Source organism: Pinus tabuliformis, chromosome 3_1 (assembly GCF_031772625.1).
Source record: "Pinus tabuliformis cultivar Carrire ecotype Pingquan chromosome 3_1, CPIR1, whole genome shotgun sequence".
NCBI lineage: Eukaryota > Viridiplantae > Streptophyta > Pinopsida > Pinales > Pinaceae > Pinus > Pinus tabuliformis.
This window is the reverse complement of record NC_142301.1, coordinates 516581982-516599541: the sequence shown is the minus strand read 5'-3', so window position 1 is coordinate 516599541 and position 17560 is coordinate 516581982.

Genomic DNA, 17560 nt, shown 5'->3' with positions numbered 1-17560 from the left:
ATTCATTTTTACTGTTTGACTTCAGAGTGAGAAAAGAGAGCTTTTGGGTGAGAAACTTCCTGCGAAGATTGCAGAAAATTTATCCATTGGAGTAAAAAACCGTCACCTCCAGGTAATCCACATCACTTTAATCTTTCATTTTAATCGTTTGAATTTTGTTTTTAGGCTTCCATTTTGATTTTTTAGGGAAAAAATAGTTTAAAAAAGTGCTCGCGGGGGTCTATAGGTGCAACATGGGAAACCTGCGGACCCCGACTTTTTCCTACAAAGGAAAGAGCCAGGGGCCCGCACTTGATGCTTGGGAAGAGTGTGGATCTATGCACTATCCCTAACTAGTGGGTGTCGACCCCGCGAAATAGGTTTTAAAACTTCAATTTTTTCATTTCCACCCAAATTTATTTTAACTAAAATGTTCTAATCCGCCGTTTTTGCAATGTAGGATATACACAATGCTCATTTGACGGGAACAGGAGCACGAAGATGTGGACCTTGCTGCAATAAATCATCAACCCTCATTGGATGCATTGAGGGCATGTGGGCTATTTAAATTCTGGGCCATACCTGGCATGAGGGCCCAAGTAGAATTTTTGCAATGGCTGGTGGACAGGCGGAATATACAGGACCAGTTTTTCATTATTGGTGGCCATCGGCTTGAAATCGAGCTAGAGGACATTTACTTCTTGACTGGTTTGCCCAAGAGAGGTGAACAATTATCTCTATTCGGGACTAGGCCAGGTGGCTAGTCTGTCGATAGTCTCCGACTAGAGTTTTGTAATGACCAAACAAAGGACAAAGGGATCGATATCAAAACTATCTCCCATCCTGAACTTAAAGTGATTGCATTTACTGTCACCAAACTCTGTGGAAGCGCAACACTGCATGTAGCTACCAGATCCCAAATGCGAATGGCAGTAGACTGTTATCGAGGCACCATCTTTAACTGGTGCGAAGCTGTGTTGGTGAATGTAAAAGACCAACTAACTAGAGCAAAGAATGGACAATTAAAAAAATTTGGATATGGTTTCCTAGTTGTGAGCTTTGATCTAGAGAGGGTCCCAATGTTGGTCCCACAACAGCTTTCCGTTGGAGTTGGACTTCCCCAAGAACCTAAGCTAATGCGCTGGGTTACAATTATGGCTCGTCATCCTGAGGAGGGTTCAGAGGTTATTTGATTTCCACCTGAGTATTTTCGTTGGTTGGAGAACCAACTTTTTGTAATTCAGGATTTTCCTTATGTTGGGATGGATTATCGTGGTGACCCTGACATGACTCTTCCACCAGGAGAGCAGTGGGATGATTAAGGTAAAATCATTCTCAACATTTTCTAAGTTTTAACTATTTTTATTTTATTTTTAAATCATCCAAAACTGATAATACAAGTTTCAAATGCAGATGTGGGTCCACAGCAATCAGCCACTCTCCGGCCCTATGAGAGGAGACACCTAGTTGTAGCAGTACTAGCCCCACAGGACGAATCTACAGAGACCCAGACCAAATTGGAAAATCATCTAGAGCATTTGACAGCAGATATTCCAGAGACTAGCATAGATGATATTCCACTTAGGTTACAACGCTATGTGATTGGGGTCCTAGGACCTTTTAGGAGGTTCCTTTGTAGGGTGGCCCGAGCAGTGGTTTGTTATCGTGATCCTCATCAGTGATAGGATGATCACCTTTGTAGACTCATACAACATTTTTGCTTTTTGTACTTGTTGACACCTAATCCTCTACGATTGGGTGAATTTGGAATGTGAACAGTCATCAAGAAGATGAACTGATCAGTCACATTCATGTATATAACAATAGCTACCTAATGAAATAAAGAAATCAGTTTTTTCTGCCAAGTCTAGAGTTACTCTTGGCTTGACATGGTATCAGAGCCAACTCCTTGTTTTAGCTATTATGTTGCTTGTAACTCCTCTGTCCTGACCTCTGCCTCTACCTCTGCTTTATTCCCTTATGTTCTGAAATAATCCGCCTCTGCCACTGCACTCTGTCCATAACGCTTGTCTCTGACCTGCATAGGCCTGACATTGGCGAGGTTGGCCTTTTCAGGTGGTGGAATGATGGGTTTCAAGCATTGCAGAAAAAGGCTTGATATGGACTAGAGATCATCGGCCGACAGAGCTGGAATTCAAGCATTTGTTTTTTAAGTTCCCCGCGCCTATGGAAACAAAGAACTCTATCGACTCCATTGCCAGGTCAAGCTGACCCGGTTGGGCTCGGTTAGGTCGGAGTAAAAAAAAATTGGCATTGCCGCATTGAGGGAGGCACTATGTGGGTTCCAATTCGTATTAACCCATCTGGATGGTAGGCAATTGCTTATCAAATCAAGTGCAGCTAAAGTGTCAAGCTGGGTTAGTTCAAAGTTTTTTTGAAGATGAAGGAATGTCGGTAACAGCATGTCAGTGGACCTTCTTGTAGCTGCGTCGAACCATATTGTCCATGGATCATTAACAATGAGTTCTGTCGGTACAAACAACATGAAGTTGCGAAACTAACTGTATGATACCGAATCTTCCTGATCTGCATTGAGAATTGAAGATGACGGAATGCCGATTTACCATCGGCCTTCTATGAAAGGTAATTTTTACATTCATTTCTCTATAGATTTTCCAGATTCTGAGTATTGTCAAACACGATTCTGTAGCAGTCTCGTGTAGAAAGATCACTCTCCAACACTTCGAAGTTTCAGAGATCCATGTCTGGGCGCTCCGGGCTGACGGCAAGGTCACAATGTTTGAATGTGTAGTCGTATTAACACTTGAATGTTGAATGCGCAGTGATATTATCATTTTGAACTTTGAATACATTTTGAACTGTCTTGGATCTACTATGAAAATGAGCTCTAGATTGTGATTTCCCTTTTCTTTGAAGGCAGCAAGCGTTCAACGGATTAGTTCGCAATTAGGGTAAAAATTTGTTGAAATTTTGAACAAGAAAATCAGTAGAAATTAAAGTGACCAGCATAATGTTTAAAAGTATTGTTCCTCTCTGCTCTCAGTATATGTATATTGACCAGCGTATGTTTTGAATGCGCTGTCCCATTAATATATATATATATATATATATATATATATATATATATATATATATATATATATATATATATATATATATATATATATATATATATATATATATATATATATATATATATATATATATATATATATATATATATTGACGAGTGTTGAGTTTTGAATGTGTTTTGGACGCTATTTGAATAAGTTTTTGGACGCTGTTTGAATAGTCTGTACATATGTAATATGGTGGATATATTATATGAGGATCTTTGGAGGGATTTGAAGAAACAGTAAAGTATTTAAAAAAAAAAAAATTTCCCTTTTTGAGTACAATTTCACTATACATCAATAGAAGTTTGTTATCAGCAGAAATTTCTTATCAGCAGAAGTTTTTTTTTAGCAGAAATATTTTTTATAGAATGCATTCAATCATCTCTATGGTAGGAATAGTTGTCACTGGCAAAGAGAACTATCCTGAATGGTCTCGGATGATAAAACACACCCTCATCTTCAATGAGTTGTGGAAGGGAGTGTGTGTCGGAGAAGGAGACAACGACCCAGTACAGCCTACATCAGACAAAGAGCTTGTCATTTGGGATAACAAGAACAACAAAGCATATGCATTAATCGCAGCATCTGTAAATGAAGAAGTAAGTCGCCATATTTCATCATATTCAACTGCCTTTGAAGCTTTACAAAAGCTCAAAGAACTCTATGACTCACATTCTGCACTTGAAGTTGTTCAGCTCATGATTAAACTCTTCACTCTTGAACTAAAAAATAATGATCCTCTTGCTCTTGCATCTAAAGTAAAATCCATAATGCATGATATCAAATCCACTAAGGTTGAGCTGGATATCCCTCTTATTTCTTTTCTTAAGGCACTCTATCCTACTTACTCCAATTATCTTGAGTCTTTACAAGCAAATGGAAATCTTAAAGATATAACCTTTGACTCTCTTGTGAAAAAGTTTGCTGAAAGAGAGAAAGCCTTTGGAAAGAAGACAGTCCCTGAATCTTCTGAAGAGACTGTTTGCCTTGCTCATAAAGAAAAACATCCTGCTCAAGATTCTACAAGAGGAAGAGGTGGACGAAGAGGAAGAGGAAGATACTTCATAGGCAGGGGGGCAGACATTCTCAAGGAGAAAAGGCAGATCTGCATTGCATTCGCTGCAAATGAAATGGATCACATGATGCTTCTACATGCAAGCTACCATGGGAAAAAATTGAGTAGAAAAGAAACCAGCAGAAAGGTAAAACTGATGATACAGACAAAGGTAAAGCACCTGAATCCGCTCACTATATTGAGGCACAATGTAACATTGGAGTAAATGAAGATTTGTTTAATGCTTCACTTGCTTCTTCAAAAAATGATTGGTTGCTTGATTTAGGAGAAACCTGTCATATGACTCATAGGAAAGATTTTTTTGAAGATTTCACTGACAATGTTGATGGAGCAGTATACTTTGCAGATCAGTCAAAAATCAAGTCATTGGGGCTTGGCACAATCACGCTTAAACTGCCTGGTCTTCCAGACTTTCTTTTGGATCATGTTATATATCTCCCACAGCTCAAGAGAAACTTGCTGTCCTTGGTCCACATCCGCCAGCAAGGTCACTCCATTCATATGTTTGATGGCAAGCTTGAGGTAAGAAAAGCATCTGACCACTCACTTGTCATGATGGGAATTGAAGAAGAAAGACTTCTCAAACTGCAAGGAACCTCTGCTCATGCAAAACATTTCTCATATACTTCTCATCATCAAGAAGGTACACTTCCATCAAGTTTATTATGGCATACTAGATTTGGACATTTAAACTATGACAGTCTCCGCTTATTGAAGAAAAATGGTGTTGCTGGTTTGCCTACAATTCCTAGGAAACATAAGCAATGTGATGCTTGCATTCTAGGAAAGCATAGCAAACAGTCTTTGCATGATTCACATTCAAGAGCACATAGGAAGCTTGAACTCATTTATTCATATTTATGTGGTCCAATGCCTGTTCCTTCTGCAAATGGAAATAAATATATCATGACATTTATTGATGATTACATCAGAATGTGTTGGGTTTATTTATTGAAGAACAAATATGATGCTTTTCAAACATTCAAGAATTTTCATAAATGGATTGAAAATGATGCACAATCTCATATTGGGTCTATTTGCACTGATAATGGGAAAGAATATATATCAAATGAATTTGAAAACTATCTTCGCCAACATGGGATCAAACATCAAACAACTGTACCTTATAATCCCCAACAGAATGGTGTAGCAGAAAGAATGAATAGAACAATTTTGAATATGGTACGATCCATGCTTTTCTTCAAAAATGTAAAGATAATGTTTTGGGCTGATGCTGTTCTATGTGCTGCATATATAAAGAATATATGTCCATCTAATGCTATAAGAAACAAGACTCCTTATGAATTGTGGTATGGACATGTTCCTTCGGTAAAACATCTCAGGATCTTTGGTTCCACCTATTATGCTTTGATACCAAAGGTACATAGAAACAAACTTGGTGCTAGAAGTCGTAAGTGTATCTTCCTGGGGTATTCAAACACCTCCAAAGCATACCGTCTCTATGATGAAGTAAATAAAAAGTTTGTTGTATCTAGAGATGTCATTTTTCTTGAATCATTCAAATCTGACAATGTTGTTGAGCGACAACTTGATCGCTTGGATAGATTCACAAAAACGAAATCATTTCAAGAGTTTGATAATCAGATTCCACATCTTGAAGGGGGGATTCCTATACTAGATCAACATGTGGAATCTTCTTCTGAAGAACAATCTCCCCTGCATGAAACTCCAACAACGGATGATGCTTTAAGTGATGTAATTGATAGAATTGGGAGACTCAATCTTGATTCAGTCCCAACTCAATCAACAGAGCAGTCTGGACCATCTCAGAAAGGTCCCCCAAAGTGGCTGACAAAGACACTTGAAAGTGTTCATCCTGATGAAATTGGAAAAATAGGAACCAAAAATTCAAACCGACAAAATGGAGGTGATGTAGATGACTCTAATTCACCTGTTGATATGGATGTTACTTATGATTGTGAATTGAACTTGTCTATAGATTTTGAACCAACTCCCTTCAAAGAAGCTGCTTCTCATGATGAATGGAAAGAAGCGATGAAAAAGGAGTATGATGCCCTCATAAAGAATGGCACTTGGAAGTTGGTTGATCCTCCATTTGGAACCAAACCAATTGGCTGCAAGTGGGTCTACAAGAACAAGTACAAAGCTGATGGCTCACTTGACAAGCACAAAGCTAGGCTTGTGGCAAAAGGTTTTGCACAAAAGGAAGGGGTTGATTATGAGGAAACTTTTGCCCCCATAGCAAAATGGGCCACCATCCGGACACTCTTTGCACTAGCTGCTCAAAACGGTTGGAAAGTCCATCAAATGGATGTAAAAACTGCATTCTTGAATGGAGATTTATGTTTTTATGTCCCAGCCTGAAGGATTTGCTGTGAAAGGACATGAACATAAAGTATGCAAACTTGTGAAGTCCTTGTATGGCCTCAAACAAGCACCGCGAGCCTGGTATGAAAAACTAACTGAGCATCTTCTGAAACTCAACTTCAATCATTTTGATCTTGATGATGCAACTTTATTTGTCAAGAAAGTTTGCAAAAAAGTTGTGTATCTTGTGGTATATGTAGATGATCTTTTAATGACAGGGAAAAATGAAAGCTACATTGCATCCATAAAGAAGGAATTAAGGAAAAGTTTTGAAATGAATGATTTGGGCTATGTTCATTACTATCTTGGCATTGAAGTAACCCAACATCCAAAATCCATATTTCTTTCTCAAAAGAAATACATTGGAGATTTGTTAAACAGATTTGGCATGACAGAGTGCAATCCTCTTTCTACTCCAATGGAACAAAACTTAAAGCTCACATCTATTGAAGGAAAGGAATTTGAGGATGCAACAAAGTATAGACAGCTTGTAGGAAGTCTCATCTACCTCACTACTACTAGACCAGACATTTCATTTACTGTTGGAATCCTCTCCAGGTTCATGCAAAAGCCTTGTGAGGGACATTGGTCTGCTGAAAAAATAGTTCTAAGGTACTTGAAGGGAACTCAAGACCTTGGAATCAAGTATACACAGGTGGACGACTTCAGCTTGATTGGATACTCTGATTCAGACTTCGATGGAGACAAAGAAACTGGGGTATCTACTTCAGGATATGCTATGAGTCTTGGATCAGGAGCTGTCTCCTGGAGATCACGCAAACAATCAGTTCCAGTAGATTCCACAACTGAAGCAGAATACGTGGCAGCAGCTGAAGCAACGAAAGAAATTGTGTGGCTCAGGAAAATTCTTGAAGATTTGCAGGTAAAACAAGTACAATCAACTCCACTCATGATTGATAACACCTCTGCAATAAAGTTGGCCAAGAACCCAAAGTTCCATGATCGTACAAAGCACATCAATACTAAATATCATCTGATTCGACATCATGTTGAGGCCAAAACAATCCATCTCCGTCATTGTTCCACAAATGAGAAAATTGCAGACATATTTACCAAAGCGCTTGGAAGAGAAAAGCTTGAAAGATTCAGAATGATGCTTGGACTCACCAACATCCCTTCAGATTAAGGGGGGGAATGTTGACACCTAATCCTCTGCGATTGGGTGAATTTGGAATGTGAACAGTCATCAAGAAGATGAACTGATCAGTCACATTCATGTATATAACAATAGCTACCTAATGAAATAAATGAATCAGTTTTTCTGCCAAGTCTGGAGTTACTCCTGGCCTGACAATACTATCATTTTTGCCGATCATAAGGTGTTTTTCAACCTATGATCGAAGACGATGTATATTTGACACACTTATCACTATTACTGGCTATCTTGTATAACATGTTATAGAATGTTTTTAAATTTACTGTTTGATTATCGCAAATGTCTATTTAACATTCGAGAAGCAATTGCATCTGCTAATGTATTTAAATATCTTGGAATATGCTGATATTCAATATAGGCAAATTCACGTTCCAAGAGATGAACTCTCAAAAATAATCTTAACAACATTGCATTTCTAATGGCATAAACTCTATTAAGCTGCAATATAATGAGTTCAGAATCTAAACTAACAATCAAACTCCGAATCCCAAATGAAATGGATTCAGATAATCACTCAATCACTACACTATACTCTGCAATGTTGTTCATTGTTTGACCGAGGCTTACCCCATGTATAGATACCAACTCATCAGAGGGTGAAGAGATAACCCAAGCTGCGGAAGAAATGTTCCGTGTATTACGATAAGCGCCATCGGCAAAACCAATGTATGTTTGAAGAGACGTCGACATCTGCAATATCAAGAGTAAAATCAAGATAAGCAGGAATAATGATAAAAACACTCTCTAAACTAAGCACACTTTTCTAATCTAAAACACACCAGCTAGAAAGAAACTAATTGAACTAAAATCTCCACACCCAGATTTAAGCATAACATCTCTTCAGATAAAGACCATTTCTGGGTTTACCCAAAGAGACACCGTCAAAATCTACCAATTCATAGGCCCCCTTTGCCAGCTTTCGCTTAACAACATAAGGACCATGCCACATAGGTACAAATTTTCCAGCCCCTAGCTTATCGTTTGCTTGATCATACAGTAAGACTAGGTCTCCTTTCGAAAAATTGTGAGGTGTAACATTTTGATCGTACTGAGCTTTAATTCGTTTGGCATGAGTTTCGATTGCTAATGCAGCATCACGTCGATTCTCATCTAGCTGAGCTAAGTACAACAAATGTTTCTCCTCTTCGGAAGTGGTTGGGAGTAATTCTATGGCTATTTGCAATGATGGAATTTCACATTCAATGGGTAACACAGCTTCCAAACCGTAAACCAGTTGAAAAGGAGTGAAACCAGTTGATGTTTTTACTGAGGTTCAATATGCCCAAAGCGCTGAAAATAACTAGAACTTTGTTGATGGCTTCAACCAGACCATTAGCCTGTGGGTAATATGGAGTAGAAATATCGTGACACAGGCCAAGTTGATCTATTAGTTCAGTCATCATGATGTTTCAAAAATGACTCCCATGATCAGTAATAATCACTTGAGGAACACCGAATCTAGAAAACAAAAATTCCAGCAAGTTTTTCGGCTGCCAAAAATGTAGGCATCGCCTCGGCCCACTTAGTAAAATAATCTACCACAAGGATGATATATGCATGCCCCCCAGCCGAGTGAGGGTTACATGTAATAAAGTTGATACCCCACTTTTCAAAAGGATCGACGGAAATTATAGGGTGGACATGAGCAGGTGGAGCACGCATCTTTCGATAAAAAAATTGATAATTGTGGCATTTTCGGACCGCATAGATACAATCTTTAAATAAAGATGGCCAGAAATAACCAACGCGCAATATCTTTTGGGCTGTGGCATACCCAGAAATATGACCGCCACATGCTCCAGAGTGACAGTCATTTAGAACCTTTTCAGCTTCTTCATGAGTTAAAAAACATCGAAAAACATAATCCGCTCCACGACAATAGAGTGTATCTCCAATGATTTTATATTGTTGGGATTGGAAACGTATTTTCCATCGCTGAGATCTTGAAATTTCAGGCCGAAAAGATTGGGTTTGGAGATAAAGAATGATATCTCCATACCATGGATCAAGAGTACTGATAAGAAACAAGGATTCGTCTGCAATGGGATCTTCTGCCACAGTTTCAGTATCAGAACGCGGGAAATCACACATCAATTCCACAAAAACCAAAGATTTCTTTGCCTTGGATTTTTCAAATTCCAAGTCAAATTCCTGCAAGATAACAATCCATTTGGAATACTTTCCCCCTAGCAATTTTTTGGTCAAAATATAGATCATAGGGTTACAGTCAGAAATTACGATAGTTTTGCATAATAAGATGTAATGACGAAATCTTTGGACATCTTGAACAGCTGCAAAGGTCAATTTCTCCACATGTGAATATTTAAGCTCAGTCGAATTCAAAGTTCGACTAAGATACTGAATCACATGTTCACTATTGAATTCATCTTCCTGAACTAAAACCATCCCGATGGTGGAATGAGAAGCGGCGAGGTACAAGAAATAATCTTGGTTGTAGTTGGGAGGATGCAATAACGGTGCATGGGTCAACGCGTGTTTAAGTGCATCAAAAGATTTGTCAGCTATCTCATCCCAAAAGAATGGAGTATTCTGTTTCAACAACCTGGTAAAACCCTTTGTTATCTCGGCATAGTTAGGAATGAAATGACGTAAAAAGTTTTCTTTCCCTTGCAAACTTTGGAGTTGGCGAAGAGTCGAAGGAGGATGCAATTTGAAAATAGCTTCAACCTTCGAGTGATCGACATGAATGTCGGCTTTTGAAACAACAAATCCCAGTAAATGACCCGTTTCTATACAGAAAACACATTTGTGTGGATTCATCCTAATTCGATAATGCCTACATCTCATAAAGATTGCTCGTAAATGAGTGAGATGATCGTCTCTACGTAATGAATGGGCAGGTAAACCATCAAGATAAGGCTACACAATGTGCTTGATGTCATGAAATGCGTAAGACATAGCCCTTTGAAAAGTTGCTCCAGCGTTCTTCAATCCAAAAGGTAATTTGTAGTAAGAAAACATCCCCCATGGACAAATGAAAGCCATTTTTGGTTGATTAGTAGGGAGTATGTTGATTTGATTGTAACCGGAAAAACCATCCATAAAGGAGAAAATCTCACTGCCGGCACAATCATCAATGATTTGATCGATATAGGGGGTTGGATAATTTTCTTTGGGACAAGCTCGATTAATATCCCTAAAATCAATACATATTCTTATCGTTCCTTGATTTTTGTTAACAGGAACAATATTCGATACCCAATCTGTTAGGGGAATTGGATAAATGAAACCTGCTCGAAGTAATTTCTCAACTTCTGCTTTAATAGCAGTAGCTTTTTGCAGATGTATATGATGCAAACGTTGTTGGACAGGTTTATCATCCAGGTAAGTTTTAATTTCATGAACAACAATTTCTGGATCGATTCCTGGCATTTCTTCACATGACTAGGCAAACACGTCACATAATTCTTGAAATAGGGCTTTATAAGTTTGGAGTTCATTTTCCGTACAGGAAGCACCTATATGAATGTTTTCAATAATTCATGATTTAACTGAAATGTCAATAGGAACCGTTCGAGAGATATTTCCCAAATTTAACTCAGAATCAGGATGTTGCAATGGATTCTGTGGTTCTTTGACATAATCAGTAGTAAAAATAGATGAAAAATTATTTTCAAAATGATCAAGCTCAAGTAAAAATGAAGATCGATGATGAAGATATTCCCATGGTAAATCATCAACAGACAAAAGTTCACGAATCTGCTCATCAGTATGAACAATTTCGGAAAAAGTTATTGAATTTGAGGTTGATATTGAAAGTGATTCTCCATGGACCACATTCATTAGATCAATTTCAGTTGAAAAATGGTCAGAAAACGACTGTACAACCTGATATGCAATTTCATAGGGACTCAAAGGCACCACATCACTGAATGAATCCACCTAAGATTCGGAAGGTACGATCCAAGGATCATCAAAAACAATAGTGTTCGATGAAATCATATGAATAGTTGCAGTAGAAGGTGATACGTTAGGAGGAGGAAAGGAAAATGTTCCTAGTAAACCAGAATATTTAACCAATCCTACCCCAACATCCTTATAAGGGATAGTTGTTTTTCTGAAATGTTGAATACTTTCAGAAGAGGCTGGGTCAGATGAAAAGTAAGTCAGCTGGTCTATGGCTACGATCTTTCCATTATGAGGAAACTTGATAAGCCGAAAGACCGATGAAACAATAGCAGTCATAGCATAAGACCAGCTGTGACCCAAGAGAAAGTTGTAATCTAGAGGGGCATCAACCACTTCCACATTTAGATTAACAATGTTGCCTTCAACCCCTATAGGTAAATCCTGTAGAATGCCAAAAAGATGGAACCCACAGCTATCAAAAGCCTTTAGAATCATTGGGGATTGATTGAGTGTAGGAGAACCAAGCGATCTCCAACACTGGATCGACATAATACATGTAGAAGCTACCTCATCAATTACAGTTCCAAAGCAAGGTCTGTTTTTGACTAACACTGGAATCTAGAAAGCCATTTTATGAGGTAGGTGAGGTGTACTATTTTCTAAATTGAAGATTATAAGGTTCGAATCCTGAATATCAACAGCTCCTATAGCTGACAATAGTAATTTACGCTATGCTGGGCATGATTGCAACACCTCCAAAGCCAACATTGCTGAAGGGGAAATAGCTAAGTCTTCAACAATGTTATAATTCTGAGTAGCGCTCACATGCAGATTGAAAGCTGACTTCTGAAGTATACCTTTAGCAGGCGGTTTGATTACTAAGTTTGGGTTAGGTTTCTCGATCTGTAGCGGATCAGAACCAGAAGTTGAATTTGATGGGTTTGAATTAGAAGATTCTGCTTCCTTACCACCAAGAGGACTTTTACTACCATAATCTTGTGATCGCGTTGCAATCCTGACATGAGACATCATCATTATGGGTTCTTCTGAGGCATTTGAGGAAGAACCAATCATTTTAATATCTTGACTAGGAAAAGGATCTTTCAAGACAGCAGGTGTTTGAGAACCTTTGACGATTTTCGCAACCTCAGCTCCATGTGGGCAATCTCCTGTAAAATGCTCCTCATCACAAATGAGACAAGGATACCGAGGTTTACATTTCTCGTCAGTAGATTCAGTTTTATCTGATTTCTCTTTTGAGTTTTGTTTATTTTTCTTCTTCCCTTTCTTTTTACCACCGGATTTTGATTTGGCCATAGATGATTCTACGACATGAATATCGACGGGAATTTCAATGGAAGAGTCTCTTGTCGGGGAATCTGGTAAAGTTATAATAGGAGAAGAATTCTTTGAAGATTTCTTCTTGCTTTTGGTGCTAATTGAACCAATCATACCATTAGCGGCATGAGACCCTGAAGGGGCTGCAGTTATTTGATTTTGTTTCGAAAGGTCGGGGATTTTTTTGTGTAAAGTACCCGACTGGGTATAAACGAGGTCAAGGTACTGAGCTTGAGAAATTACTTACTCCTCAGTAACAACTCCTGCCTTAGCTACATCCTCAGTGATTTTAGGTAATAATAATTTAACAAAACATTCTACTAAAATTTGATCTGGAATAAAAACTTTCACTAAATGTCGTCGACATCACCATTCATGAATATGATCTGAAATATAAGTGGACATTGACTATTTTAATGAAGTTAATAATTCCGTGCCATTGTCATATATGATAGGCAACTGAAAATGAGTTAAGAATGAAGTGGCTAACTGACTAAAATTATAAAAAGAAGCTCGCGGTAACTCAATGTACCACTTGGCCGCAAGACTAATCAGAGTGCGTTGAAAAAGACGTAAGCAAATTGAATCATCTATAATGGAGTTAGATGCACACCAGAGGTGATAAGTCATCACATGGTTTGATGGATCCTCTCCGGATTTACCTTCAAACTTTGGGATATCACTGGGCAACTTATTCGGAATTGGCGGCCAAAACGGAAGATAATTAATCAGATCGTTCGTAAGGCGTGACAAATTAGGCAAGTCCAAAGTTGCAATAAATGGTAGCTGACAGATAGGGTCACGAAAACCTTGGGTCATAAGACTAGCCCTAGGAGGAGGATATCCTAGATAACTTGGAATTGGAATTGCATTTGGAATATTGTATCCTCCCGGAAAACTAGGATTAACCAGACCAAACTGGGGTTGTCGAGGTTGTTGATAAGTATATCCAGGGTATGGTTGATACTAGTAAACTAGGCTTTACATAGCAGGACCGAATTGGTACTGTCCCTGGTACGGTTGATAAGTGAATTGCGGTTGACTTGTGACAACCGTACTTGGACCAGGTTTCCCTACAGGAATTTGAACCGAAGTCTGAATTGTAGGTCCCAACTAAGGTAAATATTCTTGAGGAGTTGATGTAGGAATAGTAGAAACCGGAGCTGCCAATACTCGAAAAGTAGGTGGGGTAGATTGAAAAGAAGCTGCAGTAGTTGCAGCAGTTGTTTGAGGCGGAGTTCGAGGCGAACTAGGCCCAAATTGATGAGATACACCAGGTGCAAAAGTTTGAATAGTAGGTTGGACAGGTTGCTGGGTTGAACCAGAAACCAAAGGTTGTCCAGATTGAGATGACAACTGCACATTAGGTTGCAAGATCTATTGAGATTGAGATGGATCCCACACCATATTCATTCCGGGGTATGGACCCATAGAAGGTTGAGCATATTCAGGACCATAACCAGGTTGAGGGTAGGGCTGATAGTTAAAAGGTACATTTCCAGTTCCTTGTACAAATGATTGACCAGAAGGTGGTTGGAAACCTTGGGTTGGGTACTGACCTTGAGGTTGATAACCTTGAGGCACATACTGAAACTGGGGTTGACCTTGAGGTATATATTGATACTGGGGTTGACCTCGAGGTATGTACTAAGTCTAGGGTTGACCTTGAGGAATGTACTATTCCGAAGGTATGTACTGTCCTTGAGGTTGGCCCCCAGGCGGTAACTGACTACCTTGAGGTTTCCCCCCAGGTAGTAATTGAGTACCTTGAGGTTGCCCCCCAGGCGGTAACTGACTACCTTGAGGTTGTGGATTTGGAATAGTACTGGACATCATAAGAATTTCTTCTACACTCAACGATTTAGTTCTGTTATTACCAGTTGATATCCCATTTTCAATGGGTTGAGGAGATGCTCCTAAAAAAGTACCAGTGAGTGACTGATACCCAGAAGGAACAGAAGGACCGCCATATAAAAATGTTTCCAGTGATTGAGAAAACATGGATGATTGTCTCGACATATTCAGTGGAGGATAATAACCTTTGGGTGTTGGATGAAAATGAATTCGAGGTGATGAAAAACTAAGAACCGAATTTTCTAAAAAGTTGGTCAATGAGATGTACCAAGCATCACTCCTAGGTGGACTGTAGATAGGTGGACTGTAGAAAATTGATTCACGCTCCCTAAGTTCTAAAGCTGGTTGATTTTTAGGGAGAGCTATATTTTCTTCCGTACTAACAAGTTCTTCAATAGCAATGAGTCCAGAAGGAAGATTTTGGGTAATGATCCTTCCTACCCTGGGTGAACCAGGACCACTAGAAGTCGAAGAAGCAAATCCTGAAGATGGAGTAGTAGCAGGCTCAGTTTCAGGCTCAGAAATTTCAGGTTCTTCAGCTAATTCACTAGTAGAAGAATACTACCAGTAACTTCGGAAAATGAAATTGGTTCGGAAATATACTCTGTTGCTTGAACTTTATAATCAGGAGGAACAGTTAAAGAAGATTCTCTATCTTCCGGTGAACCAACTCTACTGTCACTAGGTGTTACAAGAGCTCATAGCCCTTCAAGCTATCTTGGTGTATACTTGGGAGGTTGCCCCCGAAGTCTACGGATTTGTCTCGGTAATTCAACCACGATTAAATATTTTAATTACTTCACACGCAAACAAAGAAAATCTCAATAAAACCACCTAAAGTCTCTAAAGAAACAAACAATTGAATCACACACCTAAAAAATCTAAGAGTTCAAACCACACACAAACAGTGACTTTCCGTACCAAAAACACTAGTTGGTGATGAAATCCAACATCACAGAATTAAATACAGAAAGGGCGATTGGAACAGTTACCCCGACAACCTGCTTAATGAAATAGACTGGCACAAGTTTCTTCACAAAACCATCTCGAGTGAAGAGAACCCCCCAGAGAGTCCAAGTGGGTCTAGTCGACGTCTGCTCTAGGTACAGTGGGATCTTCCCTCCACCATCACCTTAGGAAATAATCCTATAGATTATAGCCACTAAGGTTACCAAGAGAAACAAATATACCTGTGGGAACTGTTATAGACATTTTTGTGCCTCGCAGCATGGAGCATGAAATGTCAATAATTACAGGGATCCTCAGTCCCTAAACATGTTGTTCTTACCCCTAGAAGAACAAGGTCAGCAAACCACAGCACTTCCCATCAGTTCTCCACCTGAAAAACACTCAAAACAGGCTATTTTTGGATCATGTCAGCTGCTCCACTGAGCAACTGCGCTGAATGTCAACTGCTCCTCCTTGTACCTGCGCTGAAAGTCAAAACCAATGAAGGCTACCTGCGCTGGGCGAGATTGGCCAAGTGGCACAATCATTCTGCAAGGTGTCAACTGCCCAGGAAGCTTCCAAACTGACACTTGGTTCAAGGGATTCGCCCTGTGATGAGTAAGAGGTACTTGATCTCCATGTGTAAGCAAGGATCTCCAAGTGGACTCAAGAACTGAAGTTTAACTAAAGTGGGAGAGGACACTAGTCAGCTTTATGCCAGCCTCAAGCTGACTCATCCTTTCTCCAAATCTCCTATATATAGAGCTCTCTCATGAGGTCTAGGGAGGTTGGAATTTTGTGCAAAGCAAGGAAATGCTGTTGGTTTACAATTAGAGCTATTGGGTGATTGCTTTTATAGAGGTGAAGAGGAGATTTCTTGCTGCTGGGGAGGTGCTGCTGGATTGGAGCCATTGATGGTTGTAACCTTCTCAGAACCCTGTTACTTTTATCAATAAAGCTTTGAATGTTCTCCTATATACTTGTATTGCATTGATGTATTGTATTTACTTGTATATTTGATTCACTCTAATCCATGCATCAGTTATGAGTACATGTATCTTGTAGTTTTCTTCTCTCTGTTGTACAGGATCTGTGTGTAGCTGGACCGGCAAAGGGAGCAAGGAGCTGGGAACAAGAGACAAAGAGAGAGGATAAGGATCGACAAAAGCGAAAGACACCGGTTGGTTAATCTTTTCTTCCTTCTCTCTGTACTTTCATAAAGGAAAACATTAGAGCTTTACTTTCAGTTGTTGCTAAAGACTGTCACCTTTAGAGTAGGGATAGGGTCATCCGAGTCGGATACTTTTCCCCACAACAAATTGGCGACTCCACTGGGGAACCTAGTATCTTGTTGGTGTTTGTAGTATCTTTGCTATTCATTTCCTGAACCAAAGAGTACCGAATCGAAAAGCTTTTGACTATATCAAAAGCGAAGTAGAGGGGCTGCTACTCTTGCTCATTTTCTGAGCAGATTCATGATTTGAAGAGCTGATCTACAAAAGACTCTTGTGCTCTTTGTGATAGCTTTTCATCCTCTTGATCATCCCTTAGCTTGTACTTGACCTATAGCTTTTGATTTCAGCAAAAACTGTGAATTTTTGAGCATTTTATGACCCGGAAACTATAGAAAACGCAACTCTCGTCCTTCAGTGCAGGCTGTCCAAAGGCATTCTGCATTTCAGCGCAGGTCCCGTGAAGGCTACCTGCGCTGAATGTCAAACTGACAGTGTATCACCTGCACTGAACCAGTTTTGCCTATTGCTACTAGGGTTTCCTGCTGTTTCTTGCCCCGTTTTCACCATTGTTTTGCTGCTGTTGATTGTCATTGTACCTTGCTGAAACCAGCTGTCCTTGCCATTATTCCGCCTCAGT